General features: G+C 32.8%; 1 protein-coding gene across 2 annotated transcripts in view; it reads right to left on the reverse strand.

Annotated features, from left to right (window-relative positions):
• LOC130895994 (facilitated trehalose transporter Tret1-like) overlaps nt 1-19,119 on the reverse strand; it is a 104,321-nt gene extending 85,202 nt beyond the window's left edge. For both annotated transcript variants that reach the window (XM_057803701.1, XM_057803700.1), the window contains exon 1: nt 18,938-19,119. The gene's annotated coding sequence lies outside the window, so the exon portion shown is untranslated. The remainder of the gene's footprint in view (nt 1-18,937) is intronic.
• Between the last annotated feature and the right edge of the window lie 790 nt (nt 19,120-19,909).

The following is a 19,909-nucleotide window of genomic DNA, read 5'->3' on the forward strand; positions in this document are numbered from 1 at the left end:
CGTGAATTTTAAGGTGGAGGCTGACGCAGGCGCTCCCCCATGACGCCCACTTGGATTTACATTCAGGGGGCACCCATGAACATATTCCAAAAAAACCGTTCTCTTTGCAAAAAACTGTACCCGGCGCTTGGCCTAATATGTATATGCAATAAATTTCGAAATTTTGGAGTTGAATACAGTAATTTGGCAATTATATTTCAATAGGATGGTGTTCTTCCAGAACAATAATAGACCGGGGCCAATCATTTTTAAAACAAAAAAAAAGTAGTAAGATTAATAAACTCAACGTGAACGAGAAGTGAGTTTTTGAGGGGTTAAAGCGTGATAGAACTAAAAGTTTTTATCTTAAATTTTTCACGAAATTTGGTGAGAACTTACCTTTTTATATCCCAAACACACTGTAATTTGTTTGAATTGATATATTTATTTTTTGCCTTTATTGACATGATATCGATACCCTAATTTTCAATTAAAAATTCTCTGTGAAAATATAGACTAAAAAAAGGAGGTAGGTTTTTTGTTTGTTAAAATCTCTACCTTCTGATAGTGTGAAAATGTAAGTTTTCTCAGAAGAGGCAAAAATGCACTTTTTTCCATAGGACTTGTAGTTTTACCGTCAATATAGTTAAACCCTTTTTTTAGCCCTAAAAATTCTCCCCTTTCCAATTACCGATTACTCAATTATTCTTCCTATTTTTTATATTCTCTTCGTTTTCCACGGGGCGTGGTACATCCTATTACTATTTTTTTCATTTTTTACCGTTTTCAAATGCTTTAGCCCTGTTCTATAAGACGGAATATCGTTGTAGATAGATAGGAGAACAATTGTCAAAACAATGGTCACCAGACCTTACACTTTTGAATTTTTTTCTATGGACGATATCTTATATTCAATATTGACAGGACTCAACCTGATAATCTTGATAATGTTCTAAAATAAATTATTGTTGCAGACTGCAGGTTTTTTTCGGAGACACATTAGAAGAAGTAGAAAAGTTTCTTAGGAAGAAACTTTTATTTCGACCAATTATTATACAAGGATAAGTCCAGAACTACTTGGCTTGACCTAGAAATATGGGTAGTTGTTTATAAAATACCACTATATTAGAAAGTACATATCTGTAATAATAGTGAACATTTTCAGTGAATTTGTGAACATGAAAAAAATTGATCATCGTTATGTGCTACAATACTTTTATTTGAAAGACCTTAGCCCAAACAATATAAAAACTGAACTAGATTCTACTCTAGGGGAGATTGCTCCTTCATGATCAACAGTATAATATTAGGTAGCAGAGTTTAAACGAGGCCATAGGACCTGCGAAGATCGCAGTGATCGACCAAAGGTGGTGACGACTCCACAAATGTGAAAATCAACAAAGTGGTACTGGATGATCGTCGACTGAAAGTACTCGAGCTAGCGGACATAGGCATTTCAAAAAGTGCGGTACACCGCATATTAACTAAAAAGTTGGACATGAGAAAGCTGTGCGCAAGATGAGTGCTACTTTTGCTCACAATGGAAAAAAACGACGTCGTGAAGATGTTTCCATCGAGTGTTGGCAATGTTTTACAGCAACAAAGCCGAATTTTCGCGCAGTTCATAGCCATGGATGAAACGTAGGTCCATCACTTCACACCCGAAACAAAAGAGCGATCAAAACAATGTACCGAAAAGGCAGAGGCAGATAAGGTCATGGCGTCGGTTTTTTGGGATGCGCGTTCGATAATTTTCATTAAGTATCTTGAAAAAGGAAAAACTATCGACGGTGAGTTTGGCAAAGAGGTGATGTAGGCAGTTAATGGCTATTTTGAGAAGCTTGACGATTCTTAATATAAAAAACGTATCAAACTTATTGAAAATCGATTCTTTTTTCTGTAATTAAAATTCTTATCAACACTCGGTTGTTACAGATTAAATCGACCAAAACCACCATAAACAGCAATATTGATTCAATTCTTATCAAAAGAGATTTTGGAATTATTGGCCACAATGACCCTGGGATTATGCAGGCCAGTATACATTTCATAGTGTTCAATTACCAAATCCTGAACTTTCTAAAAGAAGTTGGACTAATAGATCAGCTATAAACATTGAACATTGCCCAGCACCACAACTAAGAACAGAGGACACACTATATTCTTTGGGTTGCATACAAATTTACATCCTGAATAGACGATGTTGAGTTGTAGCGCGATGAGCGTGAGGAAAGGCTCCATCCGATTTTAGAAATATTTGGAGTCGTCATTGTTCGCTTACTCTTTGATTCAGTGCGAGGGTGTTGGATACTGTCACTTCACTTTCTAAGCTGGAAGGTAATTAAAAAACATTTGTACTTCAAAGTGCTTCAATGAATGAAACATTTCATTGCGCGGAGTGTAACTACAGTGTAAATGTTTCATTTGATTTCAAGAGTCAAAGCTTTTAGTCCCTTAACACCTTCTTTATTTATATTTACTTTGTTTGATTAATGTTGGTCGAGTCGTATGCTTTGCGAAGTTTGTCAGTCCTATGTGAGTGGAAGTAAAACTTCCTATTAATACTATCAGTTATTGATAAGAATGAGTCGTTATTTTTAACAACGATTGTGATAAATATAATTGTAGAATACCAGACCATTCCAAACATAATATATGATTTACAATTTATGTTTTTCCGCAATAAAAAATTTTGTGCACCGGCTACATACTTATCATGTCTTAATAAGAGAGATAAATAGATGTATTTTTGCTTTTATACTTTTTTATGTCAAATAAATGAGCTCAGTGGAATAATAGTCCTAGTTACTTAAAGCTGATACGGATATAAACGTACAAATAGAATGAGTAAATTCTACAAAAATGTTATTTCACTTTACGCAACATTTTCAATAAACATTTAATGTAGCCCAAATAAACAAACTAAGCTAATGTTTTAATACCTGTTCTAAAATTTTTCTTATCTTTACGTACAAACTATATTTTCAACATAACGATGGATTCCATAGGAAACACCATTAACTTTTCTTCAATTTCATTGCACTATCATATGGTATCAAATCCCTTTTAACACGTAACCATTGTTGCATCTGTATTTGTCGATTATTGGAAGTGAGTATTTTTTGTTCTGGCAACAGTTAAAAAGCTTTGTCTACTATAATAAAAAGCTGATCTTCGAGACGGTGCAGGATGGACTCAATACAAGTGATCTCATATCTTACAACAAGCTGCCGTTCTATGCCTGGTGGTGCTTGAAAAACATAGTGATAAATCTGCTTTTCGAATGTTTCTCAACCATATGTTTCTTCTTTCAATTCTTTTTGGGTGTCGTATTTGGATCCGGTTTTTATTTCTCTCATTGCCTTTTTTCATGTTTTCTTAATGGATATATTTCAACCAAAGATTTTTCTATCCCTTTCCTGTATCTTATATCTATTCTATACTTGAAAAATATCTATTCGAAATGTTTCAATTTCACGCAAATAAAGGACTCCAAATACACCCTGAGATAAAAGATTTTCTCGAGGCTCACTTAGATAAACCTATAAAAAAACTTTCATGCGTTGAAATCAAACGAGTGAGGCTACAGAAGACAAACCCAAAGAAATTGCCAATCGCGAACCTATAACGGGAAGAATATTATAATAAATGCCTAAGAAGGGATTCAAATTCATAAATTTCATCTCCTGCGCAGCCCTTAAACTAAGTCATTTTCTTCTCCAATGGAAGGTTGCCCAAATTATAACGGTTCCAAAACCTGGGAAAATTCAAGTGATCCAGCTTAAACAAGTATGGTCATGGAAACTCTCCCGTTCATTTTTCCAAGCAAGATACCAAACAATTATCATCGTATGAATGTAATGATAACTCCTATGCTGACATCAGTCATATTTTTTATGAGAATTACACTGTGAGAACTGACAGTTTGTTACTGTCACTTATCAATCTTCTTTACATTTACTCGTAAATTAAAGATACTTATCATGTCGCTAGAGGGCTCGCATCCAAACCAAGATCTTCCACGTACACACTATAGCAATGAAAACAATTTCAATAGAAGTAATACCAAACATACACAACACTCTCAACACTGCCCTGAATATCCCGTATGTTATAAATGTAATTCTTAACGTGACTGATCCATAAGTAGAAAATGACGCACTAATAACAGAACTGTTCATCAACCTTCCAGATACGAGAAGATTAAATAGAATCTGGCCGTTTGACCATATACAACATTGAAACACAGTGGTGTTGTCGAACCGAAACGCTCCGGAACGCGTTCCGGAACTAAAGATGATTTCTGATAACGAGAATTGGCTGACCTATTGAAGAAAAAATTAAAAAGAATTGCCGATTTTTTTTTTAATTTTCGACGAATTTTTATATGTATTATTATAAACAAGGGTTTGAACCGAACCCGAACCGGAACAAAAACCGGAACGAACCGGCTTGTTTTTCCGAAACGTGAACTAGAGTCCGGAACGTTTTTTTTTCTGCTGAACCGGAATTCGAACCGAACCGAAACAAACACGTGAACCGGTTTTTGAACCGGTTCAACCGGAATTAAATCATTTATAATGAACATTAGAAGAAAAAAATAAAAAATTTTAAAAAAGTAAAGATTTCATACATAAATTTTAATGCCATACCCAAATGGGCATGCGGTTAATGCTAAGAATTTTTATTATACATTTGTTGTGAACTAGAATTTCCAGATGTTGGTTTCCAGTATTGGTAGATGTTTTAAACTTTATTGGTTTATTACAGTGATGTTGAGAAAAATGCCGACAAACGTACCGATTTTCATCTAAAATATGCATTGCTGGGAAATTGCCATCTTTGCAGTTTTTACAATTCCCACCCTTAGTGTAAGAATTTGAGTATTTAAAACCATTTTTTTAATCAGTGTCAAACCACCTTTGCGACAGCGCATTTATAGAAAGTTTTAGTTAGTGAATAAGTGCCACACAAAACTATTGTATGCATTAAAACCTTTATTACATACAATGTAATAATAAGATTAATAAGTACTACTGTTAGCAAAATATTCTATGCACGCTACCTACGCTACCTAAGTCAAAGTGTCGATTAAAAAGTGTTTGTGTCAATTTCGCATATTTCTAAGAACCTCTCGCTACAAAATTAGGTGCGCGCTACATATATGTATGTAGTAGTTGCATTTTTCTATAATTGCTGTACAGCATCAGCCAATAGAAAATGTAATAGATAATTTAAATAAGGCGTCTATTAAGAGCACGTCTTTAGTATTTAGAACTGCTTATTATTTAGCCATACACGACCGACCATATTCGGATTATTATAATTTATTGCAATTGCAAGAATTAAATAGTTTTGGTCCAGATATACCTGCACAAATATAATTAATCACATATCCAAAAATATGATATTAAGAATTTGTTCAGAAATTATTAAAACAAATGGAAATATTTCGATTTTCATTGATGAATCTACAACATTAAGTAAAAAATCATTCAGAACTGTTAATGCAGTTTGGCAAAATTTAAAATCTCTTGCTGAACATTTTCACCAAGCCGCAACTGATGAAACTCGTTCAAAAACTGATCAGAGTGTATATATTGGTCTAAAAAATATATCATGTCGAAACAGTTTATAAGTAACTTGGCATTGATGTATGACGTTTTGTATGAACTTTCCATCTTGTCTGAAGCGTTACAGAACAGAAGTGTAACGATAACATATGCGGACAAACTAATCCGTCGAACTATTCGCTATTAGGAATCACTAAAAGACGTTAAAAAAGGAAAAAAACTCATAGAAGCATCAAAGGCTGTTCAAGTGATGAAATTAGGAACATTAGGAACACAGTTAAAAAAAAATTACTATTATTAACAGAAATCAATTCGCTGTAAGTCTCATTAATAATATGACTTTTAATTCGACACAGCGGCCGGAAAAATTAGCACAACACCACTGTTGAAAAACTAGTTAATAAGGTGAAGCACAGTATTTCAGTAAATTTTTAAAAATGTTTGTAAATAGTATCATCATTATATATGCAAAAATTCCCTTGTAGTTTGAGCTGGTAACTATAAACATATGCAGGTACTTCGTCCAAGACTTCCTCATCTAAAATACGCTTAACATAACTGTCGACCCACTAGTTACACTAATATAAAATAAATGAACTTCTGCAGCATACAGAAACTGTGAATCTTTCATTTGTTTTTCTGTAGATAGTCTTTCAATTCAAAGTTCTGGAGATTTCATTTTATCCACATTTACCGACATAAATGGACATAGAGTCATCGATTTTTTCACATATTCATTAAATATTTTATATTTTATAAGGGGGGGATTTAGACAACCATATACACTTAAATTTTAACTTGTTTTCCTACGTTTTTCGTTACCTTCTTGTTGTCTGTTTTTACCAACTTATGCATGGTTTTGAAATTATTTTCAGTCATATTCTTCTTACGAATATTTCTGCTACATCTTAATTCTAGATTTTCTTAGATCTACCCTCCTTCTGTTGTTATTTGTTCATGCTTCTCATAAAGCTTCAACTGGTCTCTTGTTTATCATTCTAGCCACGAGTCCAAACGATTTTAACTTCTATCATTTCATCTGTAAAATCAATACTCAACGATTCGCTTACTGCTTAGTTTCTACTTTCTGTCTTTAGATGTTATTCCGTTTAATCTCTTCAAGTGATCATACAATCATTGTATTTCGCTCTGTGTGTCCCTAATGACCTTGGAAAAGCATGATACGGGCACTAGAGATTCTTCCATTTATTTATCGTTGTCTTGGTCCATCTTTTATTATGAAGTTTTGATAATCAAAGTTGTTTGTCCTAAAGAATGTTCGCAAATAGACTTTGGCTGGTTTCTCTTGGGTACACTTCTCTGTTCCGGGATACCCCAAGCTGTCAAAAGCTTATTGTAGATCGAGAGAGGTAAAGACTACTTCCTTTGTTTTGTTTTTCTCTATATTTAATTTTAAATACATCATCTTGTGCAATGTGTCCTTTCCAAATCTCACTTCAAGCTTCGTCTTATTGATTCTGAGCTAGCAGCAATTTCAATATTTCTATTTTATCCTTCATATCGATCGCTGTACATGATAACTTTTTTTTTAAATGTAACAATTCCGAATGGCCTACGAGATACTAATCCTTCATGGCACGTATAGCTGACTTGATTGTGAAATTGTTATTTCTAGTAAATAACCGTAGCTAGATTTGGTGTGGGTGATGAGGTTTTCATGAGGTCGAACGCAAATATCGTTGTATTATTGTCCAAATTTTGAAGTTCGACTTGAGTCGTTTCTATTTCTGTACCGTGTACTTATCGTTAAATACGTCACATTTTCTGGACGTCTGAATATAGTTGTCGAGTATGTAAATTGAAATCTCGATAAATATTTTATACTTTCTCTAACCTTACTGAAAAGTAGCCCGAAGTTTCGACACATAAAATTATATACCGAGACGAGTTTCAAAAAAATATAATACTCATTCGCATGAAAAAAGTAGTGAATTTTATTCCGATTTTTTATGTAAAAATCTTAATCCCCTTCTTACTTGAAATGTTTTTTTCTGAAGCCTAAATTTCGTTCGTTTAATTTGTTCATATTGACGGTAACGCGTGGCCCGATTGTACCCAATCGCTCCAATCGCCCTTTTCCGGATCTGGTTAGGTTACCAAACCTAAATTCACATTTTTATAAATAATACAGATTTTCTAAAAAATGAGCAAGGAGAATATTTGTTAATGATTTAACTAATAACTTATAACTAATAATTATTTTTCTCTTTCATTTCATAATTAAAATCCCGAGGTGTATAATTTTACGAGTTGTCTAATCTTCATGACAACCACTATCAGGAGTTAAAATTTTATGGCTGGTATTACAATCACTAGTTGGCGCCCGATCGTTTTCTGCTGTATTGTTTTTTTACTAGGTACACCTAAGGTCGATCCACCAACCAACGAATAAATAGAAGTACCAATACCATTAAAAATAATTCAAATTATTGTTGTTGATTTGAACTGCCCAATTTTGATAGTTTGCATTTTAAAACTTTTAAATTATCATCAGTGTACTGATAAAGAGTTTTCTAATGAAATGATTCTAACCTATTTTCTTATATGGATTAAAGGTGAGAATAATTTCATTCATCCCCATGAAAGTGTTATTAAAATATCACTAAAAATGGAAAAAATAACCAAAAAGACTGAGAAATTTTGTAGGTCTTAATATTTTTTCTAGTTTGCGAATTCGTTAATTAAGTAACTTTCCTAAGACAAATCAGATATCCGATCTAATAAGAACTATTTCTGAAAAATGTATAGATATTAGATTCCATTTTATCGCAATACAAAACAATGTTAGAAATTCAAAATCAATTATGATATGCGTGTGGAAAGAGAAAATCCATACATTTTTAGAGAGCTTAGCAAGTGAAGTAGGCGTTGACTGAGAATGTTATTAATTGTTTCTCATAATTTGGAAGGTGTCAATTACTCCAAATATAAACATCACGTCTCTGTTATAATTTAAGTTTCAACTATGGAAAATCTAAAACGACGAAAAATATTGAATTTTATCAACAAAATCAAGATTTGAAGAAATCAATTACCGTCAGTCACTTTTTAATAATGGGAATAACCAATAATTTACTATATCTGTCGCGTATTGAGACAGGTATTATGGTCGAAAAACACTTGTCATACACCACTCCAATCCGACTCCGGTCCGATTTTGCTCCAAAGAGCGGATCGGTGCGGGATCGAAAGGGGTGAGCACACATGTCCTACACGCTTCCGAAATCTTTCCGATTTCCAGCTCTGGTTCGATACATTCGTCACTCTCGCCAGTCTCGATTCAATTAAAATCGCGAAAGGTACTGTGCGCAAAAGGCTCAAACATTTTAGCAACTACCCACGTGAGATGACGTATGGTAACTGAGTGTGTACGCAAACCATTGAATTAAATGGAAAAAAACATATGTCCACGCAATTTTGTGTTTTAGCCAAATATGGCACCTACTTATTATGCAAAGAACTTTTTCGGAGATTTGTTGAATAATCCGTTTATTGAGAAGGGAATATTCCAAATGTGCCTGAATTGAGGCCAATCGAACGGTTTTTGGCGAAATTTGAAACGAAAGCTGTATTCTGAAGGTTGGGAAGCAACTACATATGTAGAATTAAAACACATATTTTTTTTGAGTAAACTCCGGCAAACGCCAGATTAAATATTTCATAATTTAATGCAGCATTTAAAAACAAATATTAGGAGAGCGAGCCAACCGGGTACTGATTCAGTTAAACACTAAACACCCTAATAAAACATGTTTTGATCTTTTGATAAAAATGAAATAAATGTATAAAATGGTCGATATTATTTTAATTTCCAATAAATCTATTACGATTGTTACAATTTTATATTTTTATGATACGAATCTGTCTTCGATAAGAGGGGGGCACTTATACCCCTTACCGCATAGCAAAGCTTCACTTTCACTATCTTTTCCATCCGTAACGTCAATAATATTATATTGACGATTCCATTTCTCGCTTCTCGCTTTTCAAAGTAATAAGTTGATGGTTTTTCTTTAATATTTGATATTAATTTATACAGTGTGTCTACTTAAGTTGGAACCATATGGAAAACTTTTTTTTAGTGGTTTTATGAAAAAAGTATAACATTTTTCTGAATTGTAAAAAATAAAGATACTTCACTCTTGCACAAAATTAAAATTTTTTGCCAAACCTCGTATACTGCTTTCAAAAATTGATATCTGATGCTTGCATTTTAACTTTTGGATTATGCAGAACTTTTCATCAAGTATAAGTTTTTTCATAAAACCACTAATAAAAAAGTTTTCCGTATGGTTCCAACTTAACTAGACACACTGTATAATGACTTTCAAGCAATAATTATGAGAGTAAAAATATGCATGCGAATATATCTAAATCTATATAGTGATCCAAAATAACATTCAAATCATTCTAAGTCTATATGACCAAAGCGAATTGTGGGCAAAAAAACATATTTTTGAAATTTGCAAATTAAATTTAGAAAAATTTTTCACATACATCATACATTATGGTCTACTCTATTAAAGGAATGGAAGCCGCTGATTGTGGCACAATCCTTTGTTAATTCCTACTATTACAGTATTTTTTGCTCATTCAAATAAGAATAGAACTACTATATGTTATCTTGCTCTAAGTCAAGTATTAATAGTTAATCAATTATCTACTTTATTCCAAACCTATGTAATAAAACTGAACGTGTTGGTGTGTGTACATCTTGTAATAGTACATCGCCACCAGCGCGCCTTTAACCACGCATGCTAACAAATACGCGTTCGCTTAGAAAGAAGTCGGTTAGATTTGTAGGTCATAAATCTATGTCGATTTCCTGTTTAACATACGAATTTGCAATAACTGGTTTATTCAAGTCATTTTGCAATTTGTTCAGTAGGTTAAGTACACAATATCTTCTTTGGGTTTGCAAATCCAATTACTACATTATATAATATCGAATAAACTGTATGCATTCTGGTAAATATTATGATATATTATAATGTATGACTATAGAGGCTTAATTCATTACCTGGCCTACGGTTTCATAAAGGTCGTTTTAAATTCATTGGTAAATTCGGCCAAAAAGTGGCACAGGTTAGGTTAGGTTAGGTTAGGTTAGGTTTCGGATCGTAAAATCAGTTGCTGTGTTTTATGCTGAGTAAATAATTTGTTATGTACTTTACAATTTTTAATATTTTAGTTAACAGCGGAGCATTAATAGATTGAACAAATATTGCTAGCAAAAGAACATGTTTCCTTTATATATATTTGTCGATGAAACATGGATATATGCCAGAGGAAACAAATTAAATTCTTGGCAGCACAATAATGCTAAAAGCATACGTAAAGCAGGAGTTTAAATAAACGTTTTATCATTGTTTACGCTGGTTCATCAATAGGAAAGAAAATGCCTGTTTAGTGTTTTCCTCTAAATCATCATCGTAAGATTACTCGGTGCAATATCTAGAAAGTGAATTGAGACACAGTTAATTCAAAAATTTAGAAGAACTGTCGTTAATAGTAATGGACATTGGACCGTATCTTGCAGCCTTCTACTTTGTCGGGAACGAAATTCCAAGATTAAAATATGGCGTATTTTACATTAATATTTTAGGGTTGCCAACCATCCTATTTTCCCAGGACATGTCCTAGTTTTTGTAATGTCCTGGGACGTCCTGAATAGTTTTTAAGCAGCGTCCTGGGTTTTAAAATTTTAAAATTCGCGTGCCTCTTCTCAAATCTTGCATTAGACCTACAGAGCTAGCTATCCAGTCCGATTACTATTTAGTTGTAACTATATGTTATAATATCTAATATCTAACAGTTATAGTCTACTTAAATTTTAAAAATTTGTTACAAACTAAAGTGTTTGTTTTATATTTTAATAACTATTTTTCAACTTGTATAATTTTATTCAAATATTTTTATTAAAAAGTGTTATTTTAATAAATTGAATCTTTATTTCATCTCATCAACCCTAATATACAAGAAAGGAGATGAGAAAAGTGTGGTAATTATCGTGGCATTAGTATAACTAGCACAATGGTTAGATTGTACGGGAATGTTTTGAAAAATAGAATTGAATAAAAAAAATTGAAATAGAAGTAAAGAACGGATTTCGTACGGAACGCTCATCTATAGATAATACATTCGTTCTACAGCGAATGCTAGAAAAACGTAAAGCCAGGAATTTGGCCATTCACCTTGTATTTATCGATCTCGAAGAGGCCTACGACATGGTGCCGCTGAAAGGCTTCACGAAATCTAGCTTCAGCGATGTTTATGTTCGAGCTATTCAGAACATATATAGTAAGTCAAAAGGTGTAGTCAAGCTAGTAAATACCATATCGAAACCATTTTCGCATTCGAAAGGTTTGAGACAAAGGCGCAGTTTATCACCAACATTATTTTAAAATATACATTCGGGAACCTCTGAGAAGTTGGAGAAATAAAATTGCGAGAATGGGAATTGAAATAAAGGAAAAGTACTTAACAACTATATTTTTCGCAGACGACGAAGTTATTATAGCTGGCGACGAGGACGAAGCAGATTATATGCAGGAAAAATTGGACGACGAATAATCAAAATAAGGTTATAATATGAACATGTCAAAAACAGAATATCTACCGATAGGAAGCACCCAAGGAGACTACAAACTGCATATAAATAGGGTTAGACCTAAGCACAAAAATGACAATATACAAAGTCATAGTGGAGCCCATTTTAACGAATTTATGCGAGTGCTGCCAACTAAGGAATAGACAGGAAATCGACTACTTGAGATCGTGCAGGATATCCGAAACAGAGTGTATACGAAATGAAGATATACAACGAGGAACAGGTCGGGTATACACGACTTCAAAGAGAATACAGACTAAGCAACTGGTCTGGTACGGATATGAGGATGAATGGAGAAAGACCCTCAAGGACCTGGAAGGTAGGAATTGAATGGAATATGAAAGACAGCTATCCAGGAAAACGAATGGATAGATAGAAAAGTATGGCGTACGATATGCGGGATGCGGCAAAGGAAGCTGTAGAGCCCCTCATATGTATATACGAGGATGTATTGATATCTAGTTAGCCTAGATCAGTTCCATGCATAAACCAAAGTGTAAACTTTGAATTTGACATAACCCCACAGATCAACTTATGTCACCTCACCTGGAGATGAATTTTTCAGAAAAAATTTCTCGAACTGTAGCAGAGATGAATTGGATATGTGTAAAGTTGGTCTGCCCTGCTGGAACGATGTTCTTTGGTTATAACCATTAAAGTTTTGAAGTTGAGGCACTAAGAAGTCTTTACATCTGCTCGCATTTGAATTCACTCCTTTCATCTTAAAAAAAGTAAGTGCCTATAATTCCTCTCGCTGACATCAACATTTTGTTCATCACTTAAACTTAATGCTGTTAGAAAGCAATTTTCATTTCGCACATGGTGCAGTTGTTACAGACAGTCTTCTGGGGAACAAACCTTTATACAAAACATTTATGCTCATTTCGAACTACTAGGGAACACGTTCAATTTATTGTTGGAACCTAAAACTATTTGTTCATCACTTGAATTTGATGCTGTTAGATTGCAATTTTCATATCGTACGTGGTGGAGTTGTTATAGACAGTCTACTGGAACAAACCTTCATACAAAACATTTATACTCAGTTTGAACTACTATTGTCAAGTTCAATTTGTTGCTGGAACGTAAAACTTTTTATTTATTACTTGAACTTGATGATGTTAGAGCGAAATTTTCATATTACGCATGGCGAAGTTTTTATAGTCTACTGGAATAAACCCATAAACATTTTTGTTCATTTTCGAACTACTACTATATTCGTATAAGAGCAACTTATTCCTGGAACGTACCAAAGTACAGGCTAGCACCTAGCACTTTTGGCGCCCTGTTTCAAATTTAAAATAACGTTCCAAATTTGTATTACGTTTATATGTGATCACAAATACGGGTTACCTTAATTCACAAAACAAGACACGGTCGCGTAGACTTTTATGTTCATTTCGAATTACTACTATACGAGGATGTATTGATATCTAGTTAGCCTAGACCAGTTCCAAGCACAAACAAAATATTGCGTTACCATAGCAACGAACAACAACTTATTAGAAGCGTCAGTGTAAAGTTTGACGTCAAAAAAGTAAACCAGAGCTACGCAATAAATTAAAAGAAAAAAGATGTCCACCGAAATTGTGAAAATCGAAAAATTGGAGTATCGAGCCATCATCAAGTATCTGTATTTAAGAAGGTTGAGAGGTAAGCAGATTTACGAAGATATGCTTAATACACTTGGTGATCAATGTCCTTCATATGCGACCCTTAAAAATTGGACTGCAAGCTTCATAAGAGGTAAATTTTCCATTGAAGATGATGACCGATCGGGAAGGCCAGTTTCTGTATCAGACCGTCGAATTGAGCTAAAACGGATATCTGAAGCACTGAATATTTCATACGAATGCGTTCATGACATAGTTCACGTCAATTTGGACATGAGAAAAATTGCTGCAAAATGGATCCTCAAGTGTTTGAATGTTGACCAAAAACGTGCAAGGGTAGAAGCATCGCGTTCGGTCTGTGCTCCAATACCTAAGAAGTTTCGTGTCCAAAAATCTGCTGGAAAAGTTCTTGCTTTAGTTTTATGGGATTGCCATGTAGTAATCATGATTGATTTTTTGGATAAGGGTAGAACAATAACTGGAGATTACTATTCGACATTACTGACCACTTTACAGGAAAGAACGCAAAAATCTATCCAAAGGTGTTTTGTTTTTGCAGGACAACGCCCCTGCACACAAATCTCATGTTGCCATGCAAAAAATTCGTGATTTGGGGTTTGAATTAACAGAGCACTCTCCTTATTCACCATATTTGGCTCCGACCGACTATCATCTATTTCCTCAACTGAAAAAAAGTTTAAAAGGTCGTAAATTTTTGTCCAACGAGGAGGTAATAAAAGCTGTGGAGGTCTAGTCAGAGTTCATGCAGAATAGGTAAATGGACTCATACCAAATTCTTGACTTACTTTCAACTCAAGGTGTAAATCAAGTGATTTGTATGACAACATGAACTTTATCTTCTACAAAAAATGATTTGAGACCATATTTGGTAAAATTTCTCCTCGAAGTGTGTGTGCGTGCTCCCTGTCTTTGCACATCTCAAAGTAAGTTGTGTAGTGAAATTATACAAGTTGTACATTAAAGTTTATTAGCAGTTAGTATGCGGCCACTATCACTACCAAAATAGTACGAATGGGACAAAGAGAAGATTTCTGCTTTCGTGTGACCAACGGACATCCAGCTCTCATAGACAAAATGAAAATAAACGAAGTATAAAATTGCTTAGATTTTTTTCAATAAATGAAAAACTTTAGTTTTTTTTTTCTGTTTTCCTTATATGATACACCTAATTTTTTAGTAAGTAGAAAAATGATACTGGCTGCTTTCAGAATTGATGACAATAAGGGTCTAATTTATGAAGCTGTCTTACAAAAATTTCCGCCAATAATTTCCCGCATTTTCGACAATTATTTTCTTTTAGGTCTTCAAAAGACTGAGATTCGGTATTTTACACGATTAGACAAAAAGAAATCTATAACGGTTTGATAAAGCGATATTTCTGACCAGATATTAAACTACCCGGAAATTCAGTCTTCAGAATTTCTTTTACAGATCATGCAGTATGAACAGCTGCTCCATATTTTTGGAACCACTTATTCTCTAATCACAATTCGCCCAATTGCGTTAAAACAATGTTTTTGAGCGTGCTCTTTCAGCGTTTATCTTTCATTGTGGTCGTTTTCCGAAATTTTCGGTACCACAGAAACATGGACCTTTTGTCTCACGATATAAAGTCAACTACCCCTTGATCTAAATTAAAGAGCGAAGGTACGATCAACAGAATCCTCTGCATCTTCTTCAGCCGAATCCGCAATATTCTCACCAGAACTACTGCTCCAGAACCACGCAGACCCAATAGCATATCGTGTTGTCACAAACTAATCTAGGAGAGTAGCTAAACGCTCAGTTGGTGTATAGAGACCGGAATTCTTACGTAAGAAAATCGCAATTATTTCGTGTTATGCAGGAGGATAGCGATTCATATCTTATTGACGTATGTTTGGTATTTGTATATTTCATAAAAATCAAAACTGACATTTACCCCAATTTGCAAAAATTATAGCATCTTTTGATAGGCTGATAACTTTTACGCCACTTGTTAGTTATCTAATACTTAAGAATATGATCACGCCAATCATTTGTCTGATTTTGTAGACAGTTTTGTCAGCCAAAATACGTCAATGAAATATTTCCCTTCTCAAGTGGATGATAATATTCCAAATTATTGTATAATACATATTATTAGAATATACATTATATCTTGAAATATTTTTTCGATTATTTTGTCTGTCACTGCCAGATATTTAGATTAGATTATGTAAATTCAGATGAATTCAAATAAAGAAATTATTAAGAATAGAAGAACTGTATTATATAAAGCAATAATTTATCATTAGGGCTCTCTGTTAAATTAGATACCAAACTTGCAAACCTTATTCGGTACTGAATCTTCCAAAAACCAGATTCAAACACCATGTGATTCAGAGTCGAAGAACATACCTGACAATAATAAGAAAAAGTTATAGGATGGGAATATCAAAGAAGCTAAGCATAGATGAATGGAAACAGAATGGACGGAAATATAAGACCTCTGTTCCATATATTATTCCTTAGATATGTACAGAAATTTAAAAGAAATAAGTGGAGAGAATGACTATGTCACTTACAAAAGATTGTAACCAAGTACTTTTGGAGGAACAAGAACTGAAAAACCCGTGGACCAGATATATAGAGGACGTCTTTGAAAATCATAGAGCTGATGCGATATATGTGCATGAGGTAAAGGGACTAACCATTTTTAAATTCGAGGTGATAAAGCATTCTTTATAGCAAAAAATAGGAAAGTATCCGGCCCTGACGAATTTCCGACCGGTGCTCTAAAGCTCATTATGCAAAGGGAAATATTGGCTTGATAGTTACTCTGTTCAATAGCATCTATGAGAAAAGGAAGTTCCATTCGACTGTTCACGTCTCGTAGCTGTGAAGCATTGTAGACCTCACTATTTTTTTCTATTTTCAGTACTTTCGTTGTATTAAATAATTTACTTTCTCACGCGACCCCTCGTTTCTGAGTTATTTGCATTCAAAGTTGCAAAAAAAGAACTTATATTCAAGTTTATTTTTTAAATTATACATTCAAACATTATGAATTTTAAATGGATGCTGGCATATGTCCATCTAGTGTGTTTGACGGAATAAATAATTCTATACTACTATCTGAAGGCCAGGGGCGGCGTATGCCCAATGGTTACCAATCCGTAACTTTTACAGGGACAACCTGTACAATCTAAAGATAGTAAAAATGAAGTTTTCAATCAATTTTTTATCAAAAAAGTACTCTTTGTTTAACTCGATAAAATTGATGATTCGAGAAATCGTTCGCCATAAAGGGACATTTTGAAGAAAATTATCATAAATTGTAATTATTTATTGAAAATACTTATTAAAACACAATCAAACATTTCTTGGAAAAGTAATGAATAAATCAACATCGATTTTGTGTTAATCTATGGGCAGGAATAGTGGCTAATAATTCAGTAGGTCCATATTTTTTAATAATAACCTGAATGGCCAACGATACTTAGAATTTCTCCAAAATGATTTCCCACCCATGTTATGTGACATTCCTCTAAACATTTGCCGATGCACGTGATTCATGCTTCCTAAATGATGTAAAAATCATCTTAATAACATTTTTCGGCTAACCAAGTAAATTTTTCTTGATTTCGATTTTCTACTTATGTTTCTCCGATATTCGACAGTATGCAGTTCAATTAGAAATATTTCATTGTGTTCTAATACCTCCTGTAAGTATTTTCAATGAATATTTACAATTTATGATAATCTTCTTCAGAATTTCTCTTTATAGCGAACGGTTTCCTTGGCATCATAGAGTTAAACAACCTTTTTGTTGAAAAATCGATTGAAAAATTCATTTTTGCTACCTTTAGATTGAACAGGATGTCCCTATGAAGATTACAAATTGTCAAATTGGGCATGAACCGCCCCTGGCCCTCAGATAGTAGTGTAGAATTATTTATTAATAACACTCTACATATATTACATACGTAATCATCCATTAAAAAATGCATAATGTTCTAATGCATAATTTAGAAAATATACTTAGATATAAGTAACTTTAAAGTCCTATAACTCGTCATCTACTCATTCCCGAATTTTTTGCATCAATTCAATATAAAGATTAAAAATTCAAACTTTTCATTTTGTTTTAAATTTTTGAAAACACAAATATGAAATAAATTTTAATGGTTCCAACTAAATATTTCAATATTTATCGCAAATAGGCGAAAAGTGAGTCTAAAAGATTTGGTAGAAAATTGTATCCCCCACATTTTTTTTGCATACCTTTTAACCTTTTTAAAATATTTTAACTAACTTTGTGGTAGTTTTATTTTCTACGCCTCAAATGATATTCATATTAAAATACAAATTTTTTGAATATATACAAAAAATTGAAAAAAAATTAAAATTTTCCTTTCAACATTATTTTAGGCAAAAAATTTTCAAACATCATTTAAACAACATTCATATATTGGTACTCCTATTTTTCAAAAACTATTTGACCGGCAACTTCTCCAACACAAAAATCACTTTGTAAAAATTTTGTGTTTTTACATTCACTGGTTTCAATTTATTTACATGTTTTTATTACATTCCATTCACTAATGAAATTTGTGAATTTTCAACCTAAATATAATTTTAATCCCTCTTCATTATTTAATTTCGCACGGCATGAAAACTTTTATTCTATGGATAATTTTCGATCTGATTTGGCTTTGTGATAGAGCTCATACAAAATAAAATTGAAATATAATTTTTCAAGTTCAATAAATGGAGAAACCAGAATAATGATTTAATATCAAATTAAATACCAATAATTTTTCAATGCTCACCTTTTTGCTTATAAATAAATCGTATCTATATGATTTTTCGGTAGAATTTTTTTTATACTTAGAACTAGAAATACTAAGTTAGAAAATTAATAAAATTTATACAAATATATAAATGAACAGTTTTTGTTCAATGGTTTTTTTATCAAATTATAAGTTATTCCAGAATTATCAATGAAATCTTATTATCAATACTTAACCTATTAAACGTTTCTCCATAAAATAGCAGCAAATCGCATCCGAATTATAAACACAACTCGATAACAAAATGGTCGTAGATGTTACATTAAATTATAATATTCTTACTATTGTAATGAGTAAATTACTTACCCTACTAGCTCACCAACTTTTAATTCAGTTCAAAAAAATTATTCTATTACACACATAACATCCACACACGACTACGACAAACAAACGAATGATTGCTAACGAAACTAAAATAACGTGAAAATTTCTGTGGTATCGACTCGACTCCCCTACGTCGTCGATAGAATCAGCTGTTCAAGAAGAGTGAGCCAGTTTATAACACAATCCCGAAAAGTTTCATAGGAATATGTTCCGTATAGCAGCTGACATAGCGGATAATTTAGGAATTACTATACTACTATAGCTGTTTTATCATATATTTTTCTAGAGGTCTCTGTCCTTTGTTTTGAAAAGGGCAAAGTTCTTGGAGGAGACACAATTAGACTTGTAATTTACTTAGTTGAGTTATTTTTTGCAGGAAGTTGTAAATTTAATGCAAAAATAAAAAATACGTCATTTGCGAATACATTTTGTTGATCATGATATATAGGCGTAAAATAATTGATCATAATCAATAATGACGCATTTATTTTACTATTGCAGCTTCTGAGAATTATAATTGATAAGTTATTTTTTTAACGAGTAGCTCAATAAGCAATTGTAATGTAGCTTACTTCACTAATGTACAAAAAAACCCATGAAATTATCAATAAATTTTTTGTTAATCTTGATGTACGGGAGGTGGTCAAAAATTTTGAAGTGCTATATTAATGGAACAATAGTATTTGAAATTGCGAATAATATTTGTAGCTGGTTTTGAAGAAAATCCTAGAAACGATTCATCTCAATAAAATTTGAGTTTCGGAAAAGTGCTAATTGATCGCATCTTGTAAAATAATATTTAACGTTTAGTTTTCAATTTAGTATGCTTTAGTAATAGTACAATAATAAATATAGCTTCTTCTTATGTAATATTTCATAGGTAAGAATGTTTTCAATATAGAAAATATAGGTGAATATCTTGCGCATATACTATGAAAATTATGAATGTTTATT

This window comes from Diorhabda carinulata, chromosome 6, assembly GCF_026250575.1.
Source record: "Diorhabda carinulata isolate Delta chromosome 6, icDioCari1.1, whole genome shotgun sequence".
Lineage (NCBI taxonomy): Eukaryota > Metazoa > Arthropoda > Insecta > Coleoptera > Chrysomelidae > Diorhabda > Diorhabda carinulata.